Source organism: Acyrthosiphon pisum, chromosome A1, assembly GCF_005508785.2.
Source record: "Acyrthosiphon pisum isolate AL4f chromosome A1, pea_aphid_22Mar2018_4r6ur, whole genome shotgun sequence".
In the NCBI taxonomy this organism is placed as follows: domain Eukaryota; kingdom Metazoa; phylum Arthropoda; class Insecta; order Hemiptera; family Aphididae; genus Acyrthosiphon; species Acyrthosiphon pisum.
Window position 1 is genome coordinate 145,135,875 of NC_042494.1, and position 25,163 is coordinate 145,161,037.

A 25,163-nucleotide genomic window follows, 5' to 3' on the forward strand; every position below is an offset into this window, starting at 1 on the left:
GGTTAAGATTCTAAATTTTTTATCTTACCTAGCTTACTTTTTAGATAAATAGATAGAAATTATGCAATGCATACAATTCCGGACCCTATACATAACTAATACCTATATTCAATTTATGACATTTTTGTGTATACCTGAATAATGACTACCTAGTCAATGAAAAACAATAATTTATGATCTTTATTTATACGTCAATATTACTTAGATATAAAAAACTAGTACCTATACTTTCTAACTAACAAAAACAAATTATTATCAACAACTTTTCTTAGACAGGTAACATTGTACTTCAATCTATAAGTTACTTCTTAGTCTTTTTACGATAGTTTTCGCCATTGTGACCACTTTGCGTCTTTGCCTATTTCATTATGCTTAATAGTTAATTCACTATTTAATAAAATATTAATCATATTAACTAATTAAACTTAAATCAATTCTATAATACATAAGAACTTATGTAGATTTCGGGGAAAAAATGTATTCAGGTATATTAATTACTACGCTCATAAATATATTTATTAATTCTGAGCACTTTCCTATCTTACATCAACGGCGTTGAAAAAAGAAATTTTAGTTTTAAGCAAAAACGGACAATCTGCTTATCATTAGTGGTTTATCAGTTAATAAATATGATAACAATGAATACAATCCAAATCAATTAATTATATAGTTCACGATACAGATGATTTTAACAGCGTTCATTATTTAGGACAAAACGCTAAGACTCATATTACCACTTTACCCGCTATGGCTACTTTATACGCATTTCCCATATATTATATAATAATTTAATGATATTATTATCGATGTTATTAATATCAATATATGATTATCCAAGCGACCATATTATATGCATCTTGTTTTTTCATAAATCTCAAAATGCAGCAGGGTCAAACGCGCTAATTGATAGGTACTTTTCTAGTGACTTACATTGGAGCTCACTGTAATTCTCAGAGCGCTCATATATAATTGTATATATATATTAATATAGTTAATGAAAACTAAAGCCAAATGACTACTTGACAGTTTTGTAAAATATTTGAGTAAATGTATTAAAAAACTTGTCAAATTGAGTATTTGGTATGTATTTTAAATATTGTCTTGGACGCTGACGTCTGACGTAGGTATTTGTATTTGAAAATTAAATACTTTTCAAAATTAAAAAAAATTATTCGTCGCATTTAAAAATTTTTTTTGATAGTCATTACTCATTATATTATTTTAATTATATCAAATTAATATTAAAGTATTTCAGAATTAAAATATAACATTATTATTTTCTTTAGTGAAAAATGAAATAGGTGGACATTTTATTCTAATGATATTTAAATTTTACATTATAATTTTAAATTAAAGTTTACATATAATTACATAATTAATTATCTTGCCTACTTGTACAATAAAATAAGTAAAATTAAAATAATATTTTTAAGAGCATTTTAAAAGTATTTAAATACATGCCAATTATTTGCATGAATGATTTTTCTTTTAAATATGGTCAATGGAAATATCTGTATTTAAAGAGTATATACTGCGTAATGCGTATAGTCTATAATGTAATACGCTACCTATATTATATTACACAATATCAATGGATATTTATTTTATAACCATATTATATATACAACTCAGAGGTATCTAACACGTAGTTAGGTTTAATGTTCTATGTCAGACGGAGTTTGATATTAAAAATATAAGTCATTTTAATCCGCAAATCATGAACTTCTTCTATATTTTACACTATAGGTACCTATAGTGTCTCAAATATAAAAGCATAGATTTTACAATATACGATGTCATATAAGTCGTTCGATTTATCATTTATTTTATTAATATCAATGCGTACTTATAAAAGAACCTACGTGGTATATAAAAGAACTTCATATCAAATATTTGAGTAGAAAAAAAACGTATGAACGGTCTTACAGTAATAATATATAGTGGAAAAAATCATATAGAAATATTATGTCTATATTATTACTCTTTAAAATTATATTTTTTAGTTCATGGCGTGGAACATTAAACATATTATATAAACCTATATAGCTCAATGATAGTAAATCATTACTTAAGCTGTAGTGACAATAAATTAATTCTGTCACTTTTCGGTGCGTATAAAAATTAAAAAGCGACATTAGCCATTGTACGCCACTGCATAACAGAGTGATCTAAATTAAGTCCACACTACTGCAGCAGCCGTTGATAATAAATTACTAGCAAATCTTTAAATAACGCATTACCTTACCTGCTGCCATGTATGAATAATATACTACCTAAACTTTACGCTCGTATTATCATAGGCAGGTATTCCGTGGTAAATAGATACTTCTATAAAATAATATATATATCGTGTTTAAATGTATACGATATATATACCGCGCCGAATAAAATATAAACAATGCCGGATAAGGTTTTGAAAATGTTATTTAGTGGATTGTTTAAACCTGCACCCGGTACTTTTGTAGTGGAAAATTAACAATATAGTGGAAAAACGATAAAAGTAATTTGGCAAGTGTATAATGGACCTTAGCTCGCTGCTAATGATTGCTTTGGGTTTTTCTTTCCACTCTCCATTCATAAAAATCCTCGGCCGAATACCTTTGTAAGCATTCCTATTTAATTATTTCAAACTCTTATAAATTCTCAGGTTGCAACAGTGTATACACATTAGGCAATTCGGTATACCAACCACCACTTTTATTCCTACAATTCTACCTGCCCAAATATGTTTTATTATTCTATGAATAATAATGTGTAATTGCTTGTAGGTACCCGTGATTAGCATGTACAATGTATAAAAGATTTTCCGTTCATACTTTACGTTTAATGTTCATAGTAATTTATATCGTTTTTCGTTATAGTGAGTAAAGTTAAAAAGTCTAAAACATTCAAACGATCTACATTTCAGCATGTATTTTTATACTCAAACATCCGAACAATTCCTATTTCCTTCTACCTTTGCGGTTTATTTGTGTGACGTAATATACCGCTACTGAGGTCAACAATATTAAACGGTTGCCGGTCGGTTTAATTTAATTTAATTTAATAAGTACTTTTTATTACAACTAAGGATTAGAAAATATTTTTTTTCAACTATAAAATTACAGCTAAAAAAAATATATTTTCTATTTTAAGTTATTAAATTGATGTTAAAAATATTTACGATACTTCCACGGCTATACACATCATTTTATATTATGATATACTGATAGAGTATAATAATAGGTATAATACGATGCTTTTTGGGTCACAAACGTAATTACAGAAAACTGTGTACATTTGTATGTCACACATTTATTTATTCAAAACTAATAATTGTTGGGTTATAGGATATAATTATCTTCATTAAATTTTAGATTCATTCTGAATGGAGCTTATTGATAAAATATGGTTACCAATAAACCATAATATAGTTTTTACAATGATGTTTGTTATTTTTTTTTCTATAAATTCACATTTTGGAGCAGAACATTTCATTAGATCTTCAATATTGAGTACCTATGAAAATTTGATCTAGTTAGGTCTTGAGTTAATCCTTGGGGAATCAAAGGTATGAAACTGTTAGGAATTTTCTTAAGAATTAAGAAAACTAATGAAAAATAGCTAGAAAACTGAAATATTTTCGCAACACCAGCTTTTTATTTTTTTTTTCATTTTTAAATGTAATCAGAAATTTATTTTTTCTTATTTCTTATAATTATAAAACATTTTAACACACCTGGTTTTATTACAAGTTTTATGTTCTACGCATCAGAAATTAATAACCACAGAGATTTAACATTTTCATCAAATATTTAAATCAGCATTTTCTAGACACGATTTAATATTTTTTTAATATTTTGCTTTGTTTAAGCAATTTATGGATATTATTTTAAGCTTTATTTTTATTTTTCGATTTATAATATTCTTTATTCTATAGAATATTATATTATAATAGGTAATATTTTATATACAGACACAGTTTTTATTTCTCAGTCAAAAAGTTTGAAAAGGTATTAAAAAGTTCGTTCCTTATAAGTTATTCTTATAGAAATTTAATAATATCAAAATTACATAGGCACAACATTTTTTTATAATTGTTTGAAGTTCAAATTTTTAAGAAATTGGAAATTTACACAATGAATAATGATTTTTTTTCTCAATCTATTTTAGTTATTTTGATTTAATTAAAAAAATATAAATACGAAGTAGAATTTTAAACTCTTTTTCGTAATAATATGGTGTCACGTATATGGTTATTTTCTATAATGACACAACGCAATCACACGAGAAAATTCAATAATAATAATACAAATATAATAGATTAAAAATTTTTTATTGATATTAATTATAACGTTTTAATAAATACGATGAGGCAGTATGCGTAATTTTAAAATTATCATCATGCTCCTACAATAACTGTATCGAAAAGATGGTATCGTTCAATCGTTGAGAATCATATTCCAAACTATGACAAATCCGTTATGAAATAACTCAGCTATAACGAGACAGTGATCAATGGAACATTATTATTTTTGATTTTAACGCTACAATTATATCGATGGTTTGAAAAAGGATTCTATCAAGGAATAGTTTTAGTCTCTCCGAATGATTTCGTTAAAAACATATTCTAATATATTGTTTTTTTATTCGACTTCTTCTATCAGGACAATCTGCAGTGTCCAATGTCCAATCTATATACAATATATAATTATATTATACTATAAACTTGTATAGTGTTGTTTCGCAAACGATTTACTGTTTTTTTTTATTTTTACAGCTATAGAAAGTCGTGCGTAAATCGGAATTCACAACGAATAACTTTTGTTATAGGTACCTACCCGTATACTTTTAGCTCTTTTCTATAATAATTACTCCACTCAGGGTCTGCAAAAAGTAAATCAATTATGTAATCCATGTACGCACTGCACAACAGACATTCAAATTAATATTGCGTGTACCTATCAAAATGAATAATAATATATTATGAATTCGTTTAAACATAATTTGTCCAATGGTTCCAGAGTTTTCCCCCACTTTGCTTTTTATGCAATTAGCAGTTCGAAACGTTAAAATATAATATATGATGGCTCCATAAAAGTTTTTACCGTGGTTGCCATTTCCTCACCGGTTTAATGTTTTAATGTAAAATATCTCGGGAGTACGTGTAACCGTCTATAACCTATATATTATATCATTTTATATAATGTATAAATTATAACGTTTATCGCTTTAATATATTATTTTTATACTGATTATTGAAAAATCGCATTAACGCGCGTATAGTTCCATTGCGTTCTATTTTTTTTATTCACTTTAAAAATATTTAAAACACCAAGCGTGTATTCGTGGATTCATTGTAATCGAAAAAATTGTAATATTATTATCAACGCGTATCCAGGAACTCGTGTCGATTTATCAATCAAACGGTTCGACGGTAAATATTAATATATTGTGTGTGCGTTGTAAAATTATAATTATTTCAAATATATTTAGCGAAGCGCAGCGCGTGGATGTATAGTCGCTGCAGTATTCACACGACAATCAAATCGGATTATTTACAAATGACAATATGAGCAAAATATAACAGTTTTAATCCTCCGGTTTAGTGGGAATACGTAATTTATAATTCATACTAAAATCAAATACCGCCACGCAAAACTCGGCACTGTACAAACCACTGGCGATTATAATAAATAATAATAATACATCGCGTATCGAGCGCACGGAACAGCGTGTGCATATAAAAACACACACGTCACACACACGCACACACACACACACACACACACACACACACACACACACACACATTATATACTTTAGGATATATAGTATATACAGTTAAAATTAAATATACCGATGTCGGATTTCAGATAAAACGGACATTTCCATTTTCGTGCAGAATTATATTATAGCAACTGCGCTGCACAATAAGCCGGTTAATATAATAATATTATATAATTGTGTTCACACGATTTTCCGTTATAGCAGTTCCATAATATTTTGTATTTTAGTTGCAGCATATTATACATATATACCTAATCATTTCGCGGAATACGCTCTTGTTCAAACACGCAATACGCGAAAATATCCCCTAGGTACAGAGGTTTCACAGGATATATGTATATGTATGGTATGAACCTACATTGTACACATGGTACAAACTATAAAGACATAGAAGATATAAATTCATAACATTTTTTTTAAACGTTGAACGTTTTCAAAATCGACGAGTGTAATAATATTATATACTGCGGCGCAGTACGATTCAGGCTAAGCTCGCGATAATGGTCTGTTTTCATGAATAATTTAAAAATTCAGCAATTTTTATTATATGCTGGCATCAGTACCTACGTGAAATTTATTCCAAATACGTCACAATTTATGTCTATATATACATAGGTATATAATGGCAAACGCTGCAGTGGCGTGTTAAAAGGAATTTTTTTTAATTACAGATTTCATCATCTTGATTAAAACGAGTGTACACGCTGTACGCAGCAGGCTATAGAGTAACTCGGTGGCCGTTGTATAATTTTATAATACATTAAACGTAAAAAATTCGTGTCAAATGCAATATTTTGTTTCTGTTAAATTATATAGTATAATAATTACAATTAATTTAAATATATAGACGAGGTTGTTTCTCTGCAGTTCTGAATTTGTTTGTTAATTATAAGTGCTTAGAACTTCTGGAAAACTAGAATAATATTATAACTACATAATACACAACTATAACAAAGAGACAACACCGGACATATTATATTATACATATATATACTGATGGCTGAACAACCATTTCAGTTTTCAATTGTCCATAATCATACATAATATATTATAAACTCGCAACGTTTTTTATTGTTTTATCTGACCGATTATAACCGTCAAGTTCACTGTGTGTTAGTACTATAAATAATAGTAATTTAAACTTTTAAGGCGCTATTATAACATGCACGTATAATATTATACAATTTATTTTACTCGGTATTTACTCGTTAAAAATTTAATACGCAATTTTAAAACAACGACTAAAAACAGAAACTGCATTTTTCTACTCGTAATTATATTTTATATTTTCCGAATGACTACTATATTATGCAATGTATAATAATTAAAATAATAAAATAAAATATTTTGTTACCTAGTAATTGCAGGTAGATTATACTATACCACATGAAATGTACCTATATACAATAAATTATGCATTTATGATATATTGTAAGCAGCTAGGAAATGCAGTCCAAATGTCCAATATACTATAATACACTATAGTAGTCAGTAACAACTAACAAGTACTTAAGTCTCATACCTTTATAGTATTTATTATATTACTTGTCGTTGTTTTCTAACTTTTCGTAAACATTTTACGACGTTTAACATATGCATTTTATATATTTTTATAACTGATAACTATATTATTATATTGATTATTGAAGTCACTAGTATTTCTTTAACTTGTCGTTTTTATTATAATACGTATTACATAAAAAATATACATATATATGTACTATATAAATAATATAATATAAAATATAAAATGCATGTGCTGTAAATACTGTGTTAATTATAAAAATTATAAGGTAAAAATAAAATAATAACGAGCTTAACCATTACGTATTGTTATCGCAATATGTTTGCCCGACATGACACGCAACCTTACAAAAAATTTGCATTTTTTGCACACATTATCTACTCGTATTGTGTTAGGTGTATTATTAATTTATTTAATTGTTTACATTAAACATATATTATATATATTTCGTTATTATACTATTTTATATTAAACTCTAAAGTATAGAATATTTTACCGTAAAAATAAGTTATTCATCGTCTAAAAGAAAACAATATTGATGCTCTATATTTACCTCAATTTAATTTATTTTATAAGGTAAAACAATTCTATTTGTTCTATTTAAGTCTACAGCCATATTTCGCTATTTAGCTGTCAGTCTTAAATATAATAACTGTGATCAGGTTATGTATTTTTGTTGGGTATTTTCTTTGCGGATTGATTGGTTCTACAAGGTATATTAAGCATCCAAATGGTTGCTTATTAGAACTTGGTTTTAAGCTTAACTATAGTCTCGACCAACGTGGAGATAATAAGATGGTGCTTAGGAAATTATAGAGACCCTCGATTTTGTTATTATAACAGCAAAACATTTCAAAAATAGTTTTTAGCAAGCCTGGGCATAAACGCGTTAAAAAGTTAAAAGTTAAGTTAATTTTAACTTTTAACTTAACTTTTTTAAATTTAATTTTCATTAACTTAATTTTTAACTTAACTTATTTTAATTGATATTAACTTAATAAATAACAAGTTACTTTTAATCAAATTCAAGTTAAGTTAATTTATAAATAATTTAATAATAAAAATAAAAATAATTATTGATATTACATAAACATTTACTAGAATAGGAAATTATAAATATAGTTAAATCAATTTCTTAAATAAATATTTTACTGAACTATAAAGTTGGCTATATTCTCTAACAGTTTTAGACTTATAGTTCCCTGAAAAAGTATTCAGGGTTTAAAATTTAGTACATTCTTAAATACCATGTTATTTTTATTTAATAATTTAAAAAAAATGTATAGTACTTATCTGTATTAGTGTATAAATAAATCAAAAGGTTGTATTGTTTTGGCATTTTCAATTTTGTATTTTTTTCGTACCTACTTCATAATTCTATTAATTTAGTACCCATGTATAGAAAAGCTATTGGCTATTTCCTGTGTTCAATAATATTTATGATTTTTATTATTTAAACCATATTACTGGGTATTTATAAAGATATTATAAAAAAAAAAAAATAATAACTTAACTTAAGTTAATAAATTAATTGAAAATGTTTATATAACTTTTAACTTAACTGAGTTAAAAAAAATTAGGTTAACTTTTACCTATTAACTGAGTTAAAATGTTTTACATTAACTTAACTTAACTCAGTTAAAAATTATCATTAACTTGTCCAGGCTTGGTTTTTAGTAAGGTTAATCTAACCTATAAGTTATAACCTACTCTGGAGTATGGTAGCATGATTCAGCGGGATCCTTATACTATTGGATCTCGTCAGATTTGGTGTTATACTGTTATCGTTAATATTCTGTCTAGCAAAACCACATGAATATTCAGCGGTAACCTTAGGATTGATTACGTTAGCTGAACGAGCCGGCATGAACTTAATCTGCGATTCCTTGATGATGTAGTGAGCATGCATATGCAAAGTTAAGTGAATCAATAGATTGTTATTGTAGTAAACGTATATTTAATTAATGTATGTATTTGGTATTTCCGTAGAATTTTACTATGTGTATTTTGTATATTATTCTGCGAACTAGTGATAGATAGGTCATAGGTATGTGCAATATATATTATAATATACATAACTTATATGAGTGAAACATATAAATTATTAGATAAATTGGTTATCCTTAATCAGTATAATATATAGGTAAGTATAAGTAATAAAGTATTAAGCCTTTTTACTTATAGTCGAACGACCTGTATTCATAATAATAATTAAGGAAAGAATAGATCCATGATCATGTCACTATAACCAGATGCCGGAGATGCATATAATTATAACATAAATACGGCTAAGTAATCTCATATATAACTAGATCTAGTCTAACATTCCAAATGGTATGGATTTATGTGAGTCGTTGCTCCACGTAACATCGCATTTCACATTATAATATTATATAAATTCATTTTCAATTATACTTACAGTTTTACTAAGGCAAAATAATTTCATTGTCCATCTTGAAATTTAAACAAAATCAATTTAATGTTATTTTGTAAGTAATAGAAATATATTTTGTACGTTTTACCATTCGAAATTGTATTGATTTATATTATCTCAAAATATATACAATTTGCCTAGTTGTGTTATTAAGCGCTAAGTCATAATATAATTAAATAAACTGTCGTCGTGCGCAGTACATCCTGCACAGGGAACACTCCAATAATGGTCTATACCATACCTACTTAATAAAACTGATTCACAAACTTTTCTATTCATTTATTGATTTTAAATATCTTCAACGTCAAACCAGACTTCTTTCCCTTTTAGCATTCCAATATACACATGAATTACATGTGAAAAAACATTTAAGACTTCTAATGTCCTTAGCCAATGTTCAACATTATCACCATTTAATCAAAATATGTAAATCTTACAGGTTCATACAGTAAAATATAGTAAATTACATGCGTAATGCGATTTGTGATCAAATATTTATATTATATACCTATATCATAGTTATATTATTCGTTGTTACTGTTATTAGTGTATAAACTCACATGCACCTTGTCGTTATAAAGAGCTAGGCCATTTATATATAAACAAATACACACATTAGAAAACAGTATGCATACCTACTGTATAAAGCGTTTCTAAAATAATATTTCTTTATATTATGTCCAGTCCTGTAAAGTATTTAAGTAAAAGTATTTGAGTAAAAGTATTCAAATACTTTTTTAAGTATTGAATAACTTTTTAAATACTTTCAGCATGAAGTATTTTGAATGGTATTTTAAATACTTTTTTTTTTATTAAATACTTTTTAGTATTGAATACTTTGGTTTTTTATTTCGAACATTTTATTTTTATTCGAAATAATTGGTTGGAAAAATATAATTGTCAACTACAATAATGGAATAATAATTTTATTTAATATTCTGTATATCTGTGTTAGCCGAAGCCCAAAGGTTTGTGAAAACCAGATTTCTAAAAAAAGTTATTGAATATTGAATAACAATATTCCCTTTAAAACTATTAGATAACTTTTAGATTACCTACTACCTATGTGTTTATATTACGATAATTAGAAACCCACTTTAAAACCAAAAGTATTTGAGTAGTATTTGAAATACTTTACAATTAAAGTATTTGAGTAGTATCTTAAATACTTAAAAAAAAAATGTATTTGAGTATTTACTCAAGTACTTTTTAAAAGTATTCTTTACAGGACTGATTATGTCATAGGTAAAACTATACCTCTCTTCCTGAATTTTTTTCTTTAAACTATCGATAACCAGTATAATACAACTGTATACTGCAGGTTGCACAATTTATTGAGATTTATTGCGAATTTATCGCAGCCGGGGTTCGCACGTGTCAGAGCTGTGTGGCATTTGCTCATTTCACAAAATGGAGAATTTTCTGTAATCTATGAAAAAAAAAGGGTACGCTCAAATCGCATAAGCCACGGAGTGGAATTCTCCGAACAGTATGAAATAAAAAACAAACTGATATTTTATGTATTCAAATATCGCCGAGATTATTACAATATATTACGTATACTACCCCGAAAACGCTCGGCTTGTATATACACATTTTGTCACAACAATAATTGTTTTGGGAGTTGTACATTCGCATTTCACATACCTATAGGGGCTATAATATTATTATTTTCTCGTCACTTCGTATAGTGCTCGCTCGGAAAATACTACTTTTCAATCATTATACAGAGTGATTCACCAAGCAGCAAGCATGCAGGTACACCCCAATTTTTTCTATAATAATGCTTTTATTCAAATTTTGATTTTTTGGAACTCGTAAATAATATTTATATTGAATAACACCATATTTTAGAATACTCGATATTTTTCGTACCATTTAAATAGTGTATCTTGTGCCGATACAAACATCTGATTTTCAATTGATAAGTATTATAAAAAAGGATTATTTTGAATTGTATGGCGGATATTGTTTTTAAAGATATTGATCCACCTATCTAAAATCAAAATTGAAATGAGTAATTTCCTAATTTTATTATTAAACGTTATGTGAATATTAAATATGAAAGATATATCTATTGTTTCATACAAATAATATATATAGGTAACATTAAATATTATATTGTATTGTGGTTGTATTAATTATTTGTATGCCTTTATTTTAACGAAGAAATCTAGATAAGAGATTCGATACAACAGGAAGGATAGGTAAATAGTTTGATTTATGGATTTATACAAACATTCGTAACAGGGGAAGTAGGGGAAGTAGGGGAAGTCACAATGGGTGATGCCATTGGTAATGTCCCACGTATAATAGTATATATTAAAGTATATTATCAAGGAGGAAATACAATTTTGTTTTATTTTGTCAGAGTATAATAAGTCATGGTCCCAGTTTCTTATCAGTGATACAATTTTAAGACATGGTTTGAATTAATGGGATAGTGTTCAATGTAAGTTTTGTGAGAAAACGCTTATAATGTAGTTTTGCAAGTTCATTTGAAGTTTTTATTTGTAGGTCGTTGAGTAGGTCGTTGAGATTGGTTCGTTATAAGCCAGGGGACAACAGTAATGTCACAAAGAATTATATTTTGAAACGCTTGAATAGAACGAATGTTTGAGGGTTAAAACTTAAAAGACGTTTAAAATAAATTTGTGAAAATAATATATAAATTTATAAATTTATTGATTATATTATAATATGACTCTTTGTCTCTATTAGTAACATTGTACTAAATGTTCAATTCTTAATAGCTACATAAATTATACAATACATTTACAAATTTAAATGTAAGTTTGTCATAAAATTAAAAATATTCATGCAGTATATTCATACAACATTTTTTAAGTTAAAATGTTCGAGATATTCAGTATAATATATACAACATACGTAGCATTAAATTCAGTAACCTTATATTAAAATATCATGTTCCATAGCTCATAATTATGTATTTAAACAAAGGAAGTAACATCAAATGTATTTATTTAATAATGTCATAAAACAATGAATTGATTTCACTGTAAATACAATTTAAACTTAAAATGACTGTAAAAAATTATTTTACCATCGTATTGTTTATATTATTATATTTTTTTTTCAATTTTCTTAAAAAGTTATTTAAAATTCCAAAAATTATTTATTTTAAAAGTACCATCTGTGTCGAATTCGTAATCAATATTCAATATTGTTCTAGCATATATAACTTTTTGAAACACTTTTCCTGACTAAACCTATACGGCTATAATAAAATAAACAAATTACGAGTATAAAATGAAACCAATACGAACTCGTTTTTCAAATGTTTGAAAATATATTTTCTTATGTACTTTGGATAAAATATTTAACTTAAAAGCCCCAAAAACATCAATTTACTTTTAGGGTTGTAACATTTTCCTCCTTATTATAAACCATACAAACTGAAAAATAATAGATTTCGTCCCGAGATAATAAACCATTATTATGACTCATCGCCGTATTATTCTCTATTTAAAGAAAATGAACTCACGAAACGTTTTTGTCCATGTTTTGCACTAAAGTTGAGTGTAGTTGACGACAAATCTAATATAGTAGAAATGCGTATTTTGTTGAATTAAGTAAATCTTTTTTGGGTTTAGGCTTTTTATTATTAATTAAAAATCAACATTTTTCTGCAAACTGGAAATCTGTTGTTATAATAAAATGTACAGTTAAAATATTGTTCAATATTATATTTTATGATTATTCGTTACATTATATTCTAACAATATTATAAAATGATTGAAAATAATGCAGCGCCTTTTACTATTAAATTAATAACGCCATCGCTGCAAGTGACACAGCATTATACAAGAGAAGTTGAAGGATTATTTTAATAAGCTTAGAAAATTTGATATTCAATTCTTCGGGAAAACTTTAGGGTGCATCGTTATCCCGAAATATTCTCCGATTACTAATGATAAAAAAATTATCTTTTGTTGCACACCACATTGTACTGACCTAAATAATTAATATACTTCCACTAAAATTACTATAACGAGCAGCCATTACTTATAAATAATTGTCACGTTAATAAGATAATGTTTAACAATTTAAAAATGAATATAATTAAAAATTAAAATCTATAGTCAGTAAACTATGGATTTTGTTATAAAGTCGATAACTACATATCTGATATCATATTATATAAATTATTATTTATTAGCTAGGTTTTATAATATATAAAATAAACTGTACAGTGCTTAATTCGATTTCATTCATCAATTTAAACTACCAATTATTATTCATTTTCAAAAGTGTATATATTAGATTAAATGGTTATTTTAAAGATATTGTAAATTGACTAAGATATATAAACGATTTAGATTTTTCATTCAACTACTTTTGACAGTTTTTCGATTGATGGACGTCTCGTAAGTCAAATCAATTTTAAGATAACTTATCCATTTTGTGTGCTATTTAATTTATGGAAAAATCTTATCTACATATTCTACTTATTGGATAGAACTTAAACTTTTGATTTGTAAATGATTAATGTGTTTTTTTTTTGTCACGTGTTATAACTTATAATTATTTAAAAACATATCGAAATATTAGTGAATAATTAATTAATATAACTCACTGAATTAATTTTATTTTAATAGAGGTAGGTACAGTGTAACTATTTTTGAAAAATGTTAAGAGTTCAGACTTTAAGTTAAAATAGGCGCGGGTTAACTTTGTCCAATTAATTCATTATTTTGTGTAGTTAATTTTGTATGTAAGTATATGTATATTTTACGATTAAAGTAGGAAATCGGGCATTGCGTACAGTAATAGTTTTATTTTAATTAATTATTACTAAAAAGTAATGTTAGGCACCAGTGGCGGACTGAACTTCAATTTTAAATGACGCATTTTCATAATTAAGTACCCACCACCACCACCACCACCACCAATATCATACTTTTACTTATAATAAAGTTATGATGTAAATGAAATGTGTTCAAAAGAGGTCATACTTTAGCATGTAATTCTGCAATTGAGTGCTTCAGCTCGCCACGGTTAGGCACATATGATAGCATTATATTACTTGGCTTATATTTATTATCACATACTCAACTATTATGGCACGTAGAGTTACAACGTAGAGGTTTTTTGCATTTACACCGATTGGTTTTACATAATGTATGCGTACGTAATTGCGCACAATTAGATAGGTATATCTCGTAACTCCTAAGTCGTGGTATCAAACGAATAAAATATGTAAAATAGTTTTGTAGTGTTCTTGTTACGTATAAATACCATTCGATATAAAATATAAATGTTAGCAGCGCGCTGCAGTATTTAATTCAATTTGCCCACTTGCATCCAGGCAGGGTACACTTTGCCCGGGCAATCTCGTATAATGCCCGGCCAATGTATGAACAGTTTGATTATTAAAATGGTCATTCTTACATTGCCTAAAATGTACGGGCATTGTGTACAGTGCCAGGGCATTGCATAACAATGCCCGATCTCCTATTTTGACTGTAACATATACACTATTTAGGGAGTGAGATGAAAATACATTTTTTTATCATCTATGGTTAAGGAACACCCTAAGGTACACACATTAATGTAGGTAAAATGTAAATGTAAAATGTAAGGAGGATATTTTAAAGTAACCATAACGGTCATTGACTATCATAATAATATATAATTATTCTTATGAGTACATACCTATACTATACATATTATTACAGGCATGTTGTTAGTTTATTATTAAATATTCTATATTCTGTATGGATACTTTTATGTGAAAAAGTCTAATTAATGTTTTATGTATTAAAATAATTGAAATATTATGCACTTTGCGTGAAAAGTAATCAAACCTTAATTTTAAAAGTTTCTTGAGTGTTATAGTATTTTTAAGAAAAATGTCTGCAAGTATCAATCATTCTTTATAAGACACGTATAATTTTTATAAACATCAAATTACAATTGTCTGTACAACATTGAGATGGATTGCAAATTTTAGTTTTCTGTCAAATCCGCAATAGTTACCAAAAGTTATAACTTATTAATCTTAATTTGATTGTTGTAAGCCATTAAAAATATTCCACTATTCCAGTGCATTAACCTTTTTTTTTAAGGATTATAAATTTAATAAAAAAACGATGCATTATTCTACAATGATATTAAGTTTACTTATTATTATCTGGTTAAAATGTAATTCAGGATTTAGGAGTTTAGGACAACGAAAACAGTACGCGTTGATATTAAATTACATAAAAATGATGAAATATAATGTTAAATATTTACAGCCTGAAAACACGAGTATAGGGGGTAATTTTCATAGTGATTTAAACCTAATGGCTTGTAAAGAATATTGCTGGTGGGTGTTGACTCTACACGGAAATGTTTATGTAAAAGAAAAAAAGCATATTTATAAACACAAGACACAATACTAATTTAATAGAACTTTCAGTCTCAGACCTACATACTTTTCGTAGATTATTTTCGGTGTGTTTTATGTTGAAACTAAAAAAATACATTTACGTGAGAGTTATTAATTAATTATAATATTATGTGCAGAATATTTTTCAACATACAACAAAGAAAATATTCTAGTCTTCTAAAATCGATACAGTATATAGTATTATAAGTTATACCTATATTCTTCATACAATATAATTGATTTTGAAAGTTTTGAATAAAACTTGTTTAAATATTTTGATGGATATCAAAATTAGATAGTACACTAAATAGTTTTAAACGAAATTAATGACGGAACGTTATGGAAATATAAACACATTCTCCTATAGATTTTATATATTTTCTAAATGTTTGTCTTATTTTCGTACGTCACGTCATCACTATACGTACTCATATAATAATGTATAGACTCGATTCACCGCAAGAAGTATCGAAACATTGTGTCATTAATCAATCACAACAACAATTTATTATGTACTATATGAGTAAAAACTTTGACGTATCCACACACAATACATTTAACGAGTCAACTCAACCGAATATTTCTATATTATAATGCTTTTATTATGTAGATATATTGGAGAAAAATTAATATTTATTTTTCGGTTATTTAATAAAAACAAAACGAATAACTTACTAAACAATTTGACTACAAAATCGAACTGGAAAATGATTAATCTTTTTGTTACAACAATATGTACCAATGGTGTATGCATCGTAAAACAAAATATATGGTACTATAAAAATGTACGTAATAACGTCTTTATCTATGAATAATTTTAGTATACTTAAGACTACAAGAGTAACAAGTTATTCGCTTATGGGTATTTTTATTTAAAAACATATCAATATATCATTATTATATTATACCAAGTAAAATATTTTGTTTCATTAAAATATGTAAATTTGTCGAAACTCCAATACCTTCAATAATCTCCGTACTAAAATGAAAGCGCGGATACGGGGATTTAAAAAATCACCCTCCCAAATTCGTACGTTTTCGATTTATAATTCTAATCTAACAGTTTTATATTCCTCGATAATGTTCTCAGGAAAATTCAAAAATCGTATAATTATGTCAGCTTGATTATTACAGAATCAAAATTGTTAAAAAGTTTTTTTTTTAGTTTCACAGAATATTATTTTATTCATACTATAATTTTAAATATTTATTTATTTTAAAAGTCAAATAATATGCATACATAAAATACACAGTACGCGATATAAAGCACTCATACTTTCAAGCAAAAAGTTTTTATTCTTTATATTTCGAATATTATATTTTGTTCTGCTCAAAGTTTTTTAAACGGGTTATCTAGATATATATATTTATACACGTATCATAATAATATTATAAAGTATAATAATAATTGTTATACATAGTGCAAATAATAAAAGAAATGAATAAAAATGTTGTTTCTGTTTGAAAAAAGCGATGATACGACGTTGTACAAAACGCAACGAACGCCGTAAACAATCGTAAAATATGTTCTCCATCTCATTGTACGTAGTGATAATAATATAATATGTTAGGTAGTGAGATAAATAATAATTATGACCTGGGCTGGTCGAGGCGGACGGCTTATAACTCTTGCCAATTTGACTTGTCGGAGAAGCCTGCAATCGTTGCGCATGGTTCTGGAACAAATCATATTATATACTTATGTATATTATTCGTCGGCCAAAAACTATCGACACTGCTTTTCGTCTATTTAAGAGGGGTAAAAACAAAATCGTCGCAAAGATGCAGCCTGCACCCGTCCGTGCCAAATCAGCGTGTTCGCGTTTCACCGCGGCCAATGCCAAGACAGTAACAATAATAATAATAATAATGATAACAACAAAATCGGCTATACATGTATTATATTATATTGTTCGTTGGCCGGCGAATGGTCGTCTACTCGTCTAGACGAGCGCGCGCGTGTGACGTGTGTTACACCGCGCGCGTAGGTACCATAGATGCAGTGCGCTCGTAAAAGTGTGTTCGCGCAGTTTACACCGCGGAGTCAAGGAGTATATATATAATCGAACACGATGCGAAAACCCGGGTAAGCGCAAAAATACATCCGTGAGTATACCTACACTCGTTAAACGTATAGGCACGAGACGTTTGCGGACGGTCTCGTTTGGTCTGCAAATTATGTCTATATAAACTCGTGTTTAAAGTCCACAGCAACGATCGAGCGGTATAAATATATGAACTCGGCGGTAAACGTGGTATACGCGCGCCGAAACGCTGCACGAGCATCACACACCAGACATAATATATACCTACGCCTATGTATATACCTCATACGCATCTCTTTCCGTCGATTCATTTAAAACCACCACCGCGGTGCAGACGCTCAGAGTGCTGTATATAATATTTAAGCCGCGGGTATACGTCGTGAGACTATTTAGTTTGTGTTTTATTTTATTTTTTTCCCATATACCCGATCGGTTAACGAGTCGGATTTCGCGTTTTTATTTTTTTTATCCACCCCCCGAAAAAATGGGCAATATTTTGTTGAAGACAGTAGGTATCGTTCACTTGTTTACCATACCTAGCTATACCAGATGACTACGATTAAACCGTGCGCCCGTTGTGCCGATTTAAGATATTATATTAATATAGTTTTAATACATTTTCGTCGGATTTTTATAAAAAAAAATGTTTTTGAAACGGGTGTGACACATTATAAAATTCGAATTAAATTAGCGCACGCGTACACCGCAGATACCTAGAATATGATACCGTTGATGTGGAAAATACGAAATCGAATAACATTTTCATTGACGATACACATGGCCCATAAGCGTGTCACGTATTCTTTCAACTGCTGGCAGTGGTTCGAATATACCTTTATATTATGTACATCGTTGATTTTTCATTATTTACAAAACGTATCGTGACTACTAATACCTATGTTCAATTCTATCAACACGATCTATATGGTTCTTAAAATATGATGGCAAGAAATAAAAGTTTTCAAAGAGGTTTTGCTGATTTTAATAGGTAGGAAATAACAATTTTATTCGTATAATATGTAATGATATTCTACAGTGGCTCAGTGCAGAGCCGCTGTTAGATTTTAGTTCAATCTAAACCAATAACAATTGACAATTAACAACTTTTTGACTTATAAATCTATTAAAAAACGTATAAAATAATTTCAATAAACAGTAACTAATTAATACATATATATATATATATATATATGTGTGTGTGTGTGTGTGTGTGTGTGTGTGTGATTAATTATGATAACAGTAAAAATGTATAATATAACGTTCTTATACTAGCTGTAGCTGTATATAGTGTATACACTACCATAGCAGTATAAGAGACGTATTTAATGGAGATCCAAGAGGGCTTGAGCCACAAGTGGTACAATTTTAAGGGTAGTTGATTTTTAACTTTTTTTTTATACATTATAAACTAAAAACATATAGAGGGACTTAAAAAAATTATCTGTTTATCATATATAATAGTATTATATGTAATGACAGTATAAAAAGTTATATAACGTTGTATTAAGCAGTTAATACTTTATAACTTGCAGAGATGGGTATTTTTTGAATAAATCTAAATACCTTAATACGTCCCTGGCAATAGTTCTGTAATAATTAGCAGTAGCGTAGCGAATCATGTTTTTTAGAAGCAATTGCTTCTGGTTTCTGGGGAGTGGTGGTGGGTCATAACCTCATAAAACCCATATACACGGCCAGTCTTTGAACTTTATTTTGGGTGCTACCCCACCCCCCTATTACAGCATATGAGTATCGTATACATCAGTTGGAGTAGGGTGGGGTAGGTCATAAATAATTTGTTTGCTTCCATATGATTTAAAGTTCGCTACGCCACTGATAATTAGTATACTGTATACTTGTATATATATATATACATTACTCGTCACTATATTCGGTTTATGTCTTTTGTCCTAATAATATGTTTTTGTGATTTATAGGTGGTACATCTCATAGGTATAATAAGAATCGTAATTGTATTTATATATAATATAATTAATATAGGTACCTAGTTATTTTTTCCATTGTTAGAAGTAGGTATTAAAATTTTAAGTTGTAACTTGTAAGCAACATAAAAGGTTTTCTAACAAGCATGTTAAATTATTAAATAGGTATATCGTATATAACCAAATATAAATAATCAATTATGATGCGTTCATGATTTTTACGTTGGGATAAAACGCTGAATATAGGTACTACATGCTTATATTGTTTTCCAATATTCCAATTATTATGTGATGAATTATTATTGTGATTTGTATACTTCTAATTAAAGTTTATGCTCAAAATCTCAAATTGTCAACACATAATATATATCCACTTTAATATAGGTTAATTTTTATAAGTATCAAAATTGAATCTGAGTTTACTTTACAGTTTTAATATAGCCAAACAGTATTTTTTGTCCTCATTTTAAATTCGTTATTTATTCATTATTGTAATGCTTAGAATTTCGATGATTCAATTTAAATAAGTGTGTAGGTAGATATGTATGTATATAAATAAAAAATCAGAATAATGATTCATATTGTAAAAAGAAATCTTAAAAATGAACAAAAGAATTTAAATTAAATTGATATCATTACATGTAAAAACTTTATATAATTCAATTACAACTATAAAAAAAATAAGTTATCAAGGTGAATTGTATGTTTAAAAAAAACAATAACAAAACTTGCAAATCTTTTTTATTTTTAAATTTAATATTCATTTAAAAATAACGTTGAAAAGTTAAATCGAAAGTTGTTCTCAAATTCCCCCGTATGATTAATATTAATTTATAAGCAAGTTTAATATTTATGTATTCATTTTTAAAATCCTAAAAATTCTAAGCATATTTGAATAATCTCTCAGTAGCCCGTTTTACTCATTATACTTTTCAAGAGATTTAAATATATTTAATTAAAATCACCTCTGTGCTTAAAAGTTATTACTATAGTGACAAAACAAATGCCTTAATACTATGACAAAATTACACAAAAAATTGATAATTATTCCTATAATTTTAATCCTATAAACAAAGTTTTTTTAATAATATATTATTTAAATACCATATAATAAAAAAAAAATGTTTCAATAAATAATAATTAATATATTAACTAAAATAAAATGAATACCTGCTGTACTTATAATATAGACATCTTTTATATTTCATACTATATATTTTTAATATTTATCTTTAAATAAAATAATAATGTAATAAAATAAGTTGACACTTGTCAAAGAGAATACCTACTCCAAATGTGCATACCCATAAATACATACTCAACATTTAATTCATTACTTATATAATGTAAATGACAGGTTCAAGAGTATAATAAAATTGGGCAATTTGGTTGCTAACCTAATGAATAAATAACATACAACTACAATTATTAATTGCTCCGAAAACTAAATTACAAAAATACTAATCTAGATTAACTATTATAATAATTGCAGCTATTAAACACCAGTATAGGCAGAAGAAAATTTTAAAATGTTGAATAACATTTTGTATAATTTCCTCCATGTACAATATACATATAGTACAAATATTTTATAGTACAAAAAATATTTATTTAAATTCTTATAGTTTCACAAGTTTATAATATTTGCAATAAAAACATTTTCAAAAAATGGGATTATGTTATTTGACATGCTGTTATGTACATACAAATATTCAATTTTAAAGTAAAAATAAGAATTTTTACATAATTGTAAATACAAATTTCTAAACAAACATCAATTAGTCTCCGTATAAATCAGCAACTATATTGTTTGAAATAATATTATTATTATTATAATTATATTATGTTTAATTTTGAAGGAAAATAAACTTTTTCAAATACTGAATCATAAAAGTTAATAATAGTAACACTAATAAAAAAAAGCAGAATAACATCTAACAAGTATAGGTATATAAATATTGACCTGTCGAAACATTTATATAATAATATAATAACTAATATACTTGTCTCGTCTTAAAAGGGTTATTTATTGTTAGTTCGGTGAATTTTAGATTCTGAGTGGAGCGATGAATGTATTGATTTTACAATGTGTGTTTTTATTTATTTATTTATTTTTGGTGTAACTCTAAGACAAATTACCGTATATTCATGAAATTTTGACTGAATGTTTATATTAGCATTTTCTATACACCATAACACTTTCAAAATATTTTGACTTATTTTGAACTGTTTGCGGATATTTCAGTTTTAATTTTTTTAGTTTTTTATTCTATGAATATCAATAAAATTTTATTTGTTGAGTAAAAAAGCTTGACAATTTAATAGAAGGCTCAATATATTGTTTCAAAGACAGATGAAAAATATTAAAAATCAAGTCACAATTTTTTTTATAAGCATTTCAAATATTGACAAAATAAGTAAAATTCACGAAAATGTGCAAATTATTTTGAGTTAGAAATTCATAAAATTTTTTCTATTTAAATCTAAAATTAGAAAAAGTAATACAGGATTCCTCATAAGATTAACTATCTTTATCAAAAAAAAAATATCTATAAGCAAATCAAAATACATGTTTATGAGCGTTTGAAGTTCATATTTTCACAAGATTGGATATTCACTCGATTTCTCATGTAGCGATTTTGTTATTTTGTTGTAATTCAAGAACGAATAACTGTAGATACATGAAAATTTCACTGAATGTTTATATTTTCATTTCTTATGCATCATACAATTTTGAAAATATTTTGACTCTTTTTGAGCTTTATACGGATATGTCAGTTTTAATTTTTTTAGTTATTTTCTATAATTGTCAATAAAATTTTATTTGTTGGGTAAAAATGCATGAAAATGTAATACAAGACTCCTAATATATTTTTAAAATACTAAAAATACATATGCACAATTTTTTTTGTATAAGTAATTAAAGTTTGAATTTTTGATAACATTTATAAAATTTAAAATTTAATAATTATTTAGTAGTTAAAAATGTAAAAAATGTTCAATTTTTATATCTGAGGATTGAAAATTAAAACAAGGTTCCACGTAAATAGGTTATTTATAAATTACTTTATTCACAATATCATCAAATATATACTTAGTAATATAATAGGCTGACCGACCTGCCTTTGCTCAGAATCGTTTTTCTTATACAATATGATATTATATCATTGAATTCAAAATTAACACCATCCATTACAGTGACTCACTTTAACTTACTGTATAGCAGAGTGACATCCACTTATCCGATTTTTTTTAATTTTAAAGTTTAGTTACAACGCCGTTTTCGTTCGATTGTATTAACACATTATATCTTACACTGAACATGGTTTTCCGTCGTCATAGACCTCGGAGAAGTCTAATTTCCTATACCTATTCTTCAGAATGACGTATTTAGGTTACCCGAAAACGATACGGTTAATAAAATGCAAGTCTGAGCATTAACTAGTCTTAAAGTTAAGTTAGTTTTAAATTGTTTACATTACCAGTTACTTTTTTTTATTTGACAGACATATGATATCTTATAATAAACATTTAATCATTTTTCTGTGGTTCAATGGACAATTATTTTACGTCTTCACCCTTCGGTGTATAAATATAACATTATTGCCCTTTTCGAGTAGTCAGTTGTCAATTGACAGATTAACTCAGTTAGAGTAAGCTTTAGACTTTAGAGCCGTTCGCCCGCGGGTCATATTATCGACGATGGGCTGTCTCTCGGGTGACTCTCGTCTGTGAACTCGTATTAGTTGTTGTGGGTTTGCGGTAAGTTTGCGGTAAATTATTTAACTTAAATGTTTAAGTTCGAATCAATTTGTTGATCATTAGCATGTCGGCATACAGTACTGCGGATGATTTGATTGCTTTTTTACCAGACGATGTTGGTAATAATATAAATATATAATATAATTTTCATTCGCTTTATTTTACGTATGTTTGCTTTTCATTAGGTACCCTTTGTTAGTTGATGCCGGTAGACATAACGAAACCCGCATTAGGTACACAATTTAATCTGCAGTGTGTTTGTTGTGCGTTTCATGGAAATTGAGAAAACCGTTCGTTCTGAAAATAATATAATATGCACTGACGCACTATGTACGAGTACTTACGACTTGAGTTTTCTTGTAGATTCACATGATATCATTAAGTATATAACTAAAATCTATAATATTATGTTACATAATAGTATAATACACAAGTCAAAAATCCTCGAAGTTGTGTATATTATACAATTATACAAATTGCAAACATTCATATAGGTGGTAAATGGTAATATTATAAATAAATGTTATAAAATCTATTCTAATGTCTTCAACCCCGTTCGTTCTTATTGACTTATTATAAATATATCGTTGTAGTTTGGTTTCGTTCAATAACTTTACAATATTTTAAGAAATAGTTTTCTCCGTCATATTTATTACTTACGTTGCTACTTCAGTGGCGTATTTACGGGGGGGGGGGATCAAGGGGATCAAGGGGATCAATCTCCCCCCACTATAAGTTGTATATAGTATACAACATTTTCGAAGTCTTAACTTAAGGCAACTAACTTTAAAGGCTGAGCTACTGGATAAAATCATATCCCCCCCTCTATGACAAAAACCTAAATACGCCACTGAACTACAAAGATATATTTGGTTAACCTACCATAAACATTATTACCTAGGTAAAATTCAAACTATTTTATTACACAAGCGTAAGAAGGCAAACAAATACTGGGATGATTACCATGTAGGTAATAATATTATTTTAGTTAAAAAAAAAACCAATTATTGTTATTAACTGTATATTTAAGGTGTATCGTGTATCAATACGTGTTGTTCCCTAGTAGCTGATAACTGATACCAACTTATTATACCTAAGTACCCACCTAACTATTCATATGTATAACAAATTTTATTTTCGGAACAGATTTTTAAGTGTATGGCCCTACGTACTAGTATAATATTATGATCTAAGCCCTAAGGTATGACTATTGATTATAAATACTAGTAGTACACTTTCTTCTTCACTATTTTAATTTATAGGTATTCCAATCAACTAGGTAATAAATATA

The 25,163-nt window shown here is 27.2% G+C and overlaps 1 protein-coding gene across 4 annotated transcripts in view; it reads left to right on the plus strand.

Moving 5' to 3' along the window:
• LOC100158924 (melatonin receptor type 1A-like) overlaps positions 1-25,163 on the plus strand; it is a 135,046-nt gene that overhangs the window by 77,388 nt on the left and 32,495 nt on the right. Inside the window, exon 1 of one of the 4 annotated variants that reach the window (XM_029488511.1) lies at positions 17,546-18,228. The exons of 1 other annotated variant lie outside the window; for it this stretch is intronic. The gene's annotated coding sequence lies outside the window, so the exon portion shown is untranslated. Of the gene's footprint in view, positions 1-17,545; positions 18,229-18,278; positions 19,156-25,163 lie in introns of those variants that run through there. 2 more of the 4 variants (XM_029488509.1, XM_029488510.1) reach the window with 2 other exon arrangements.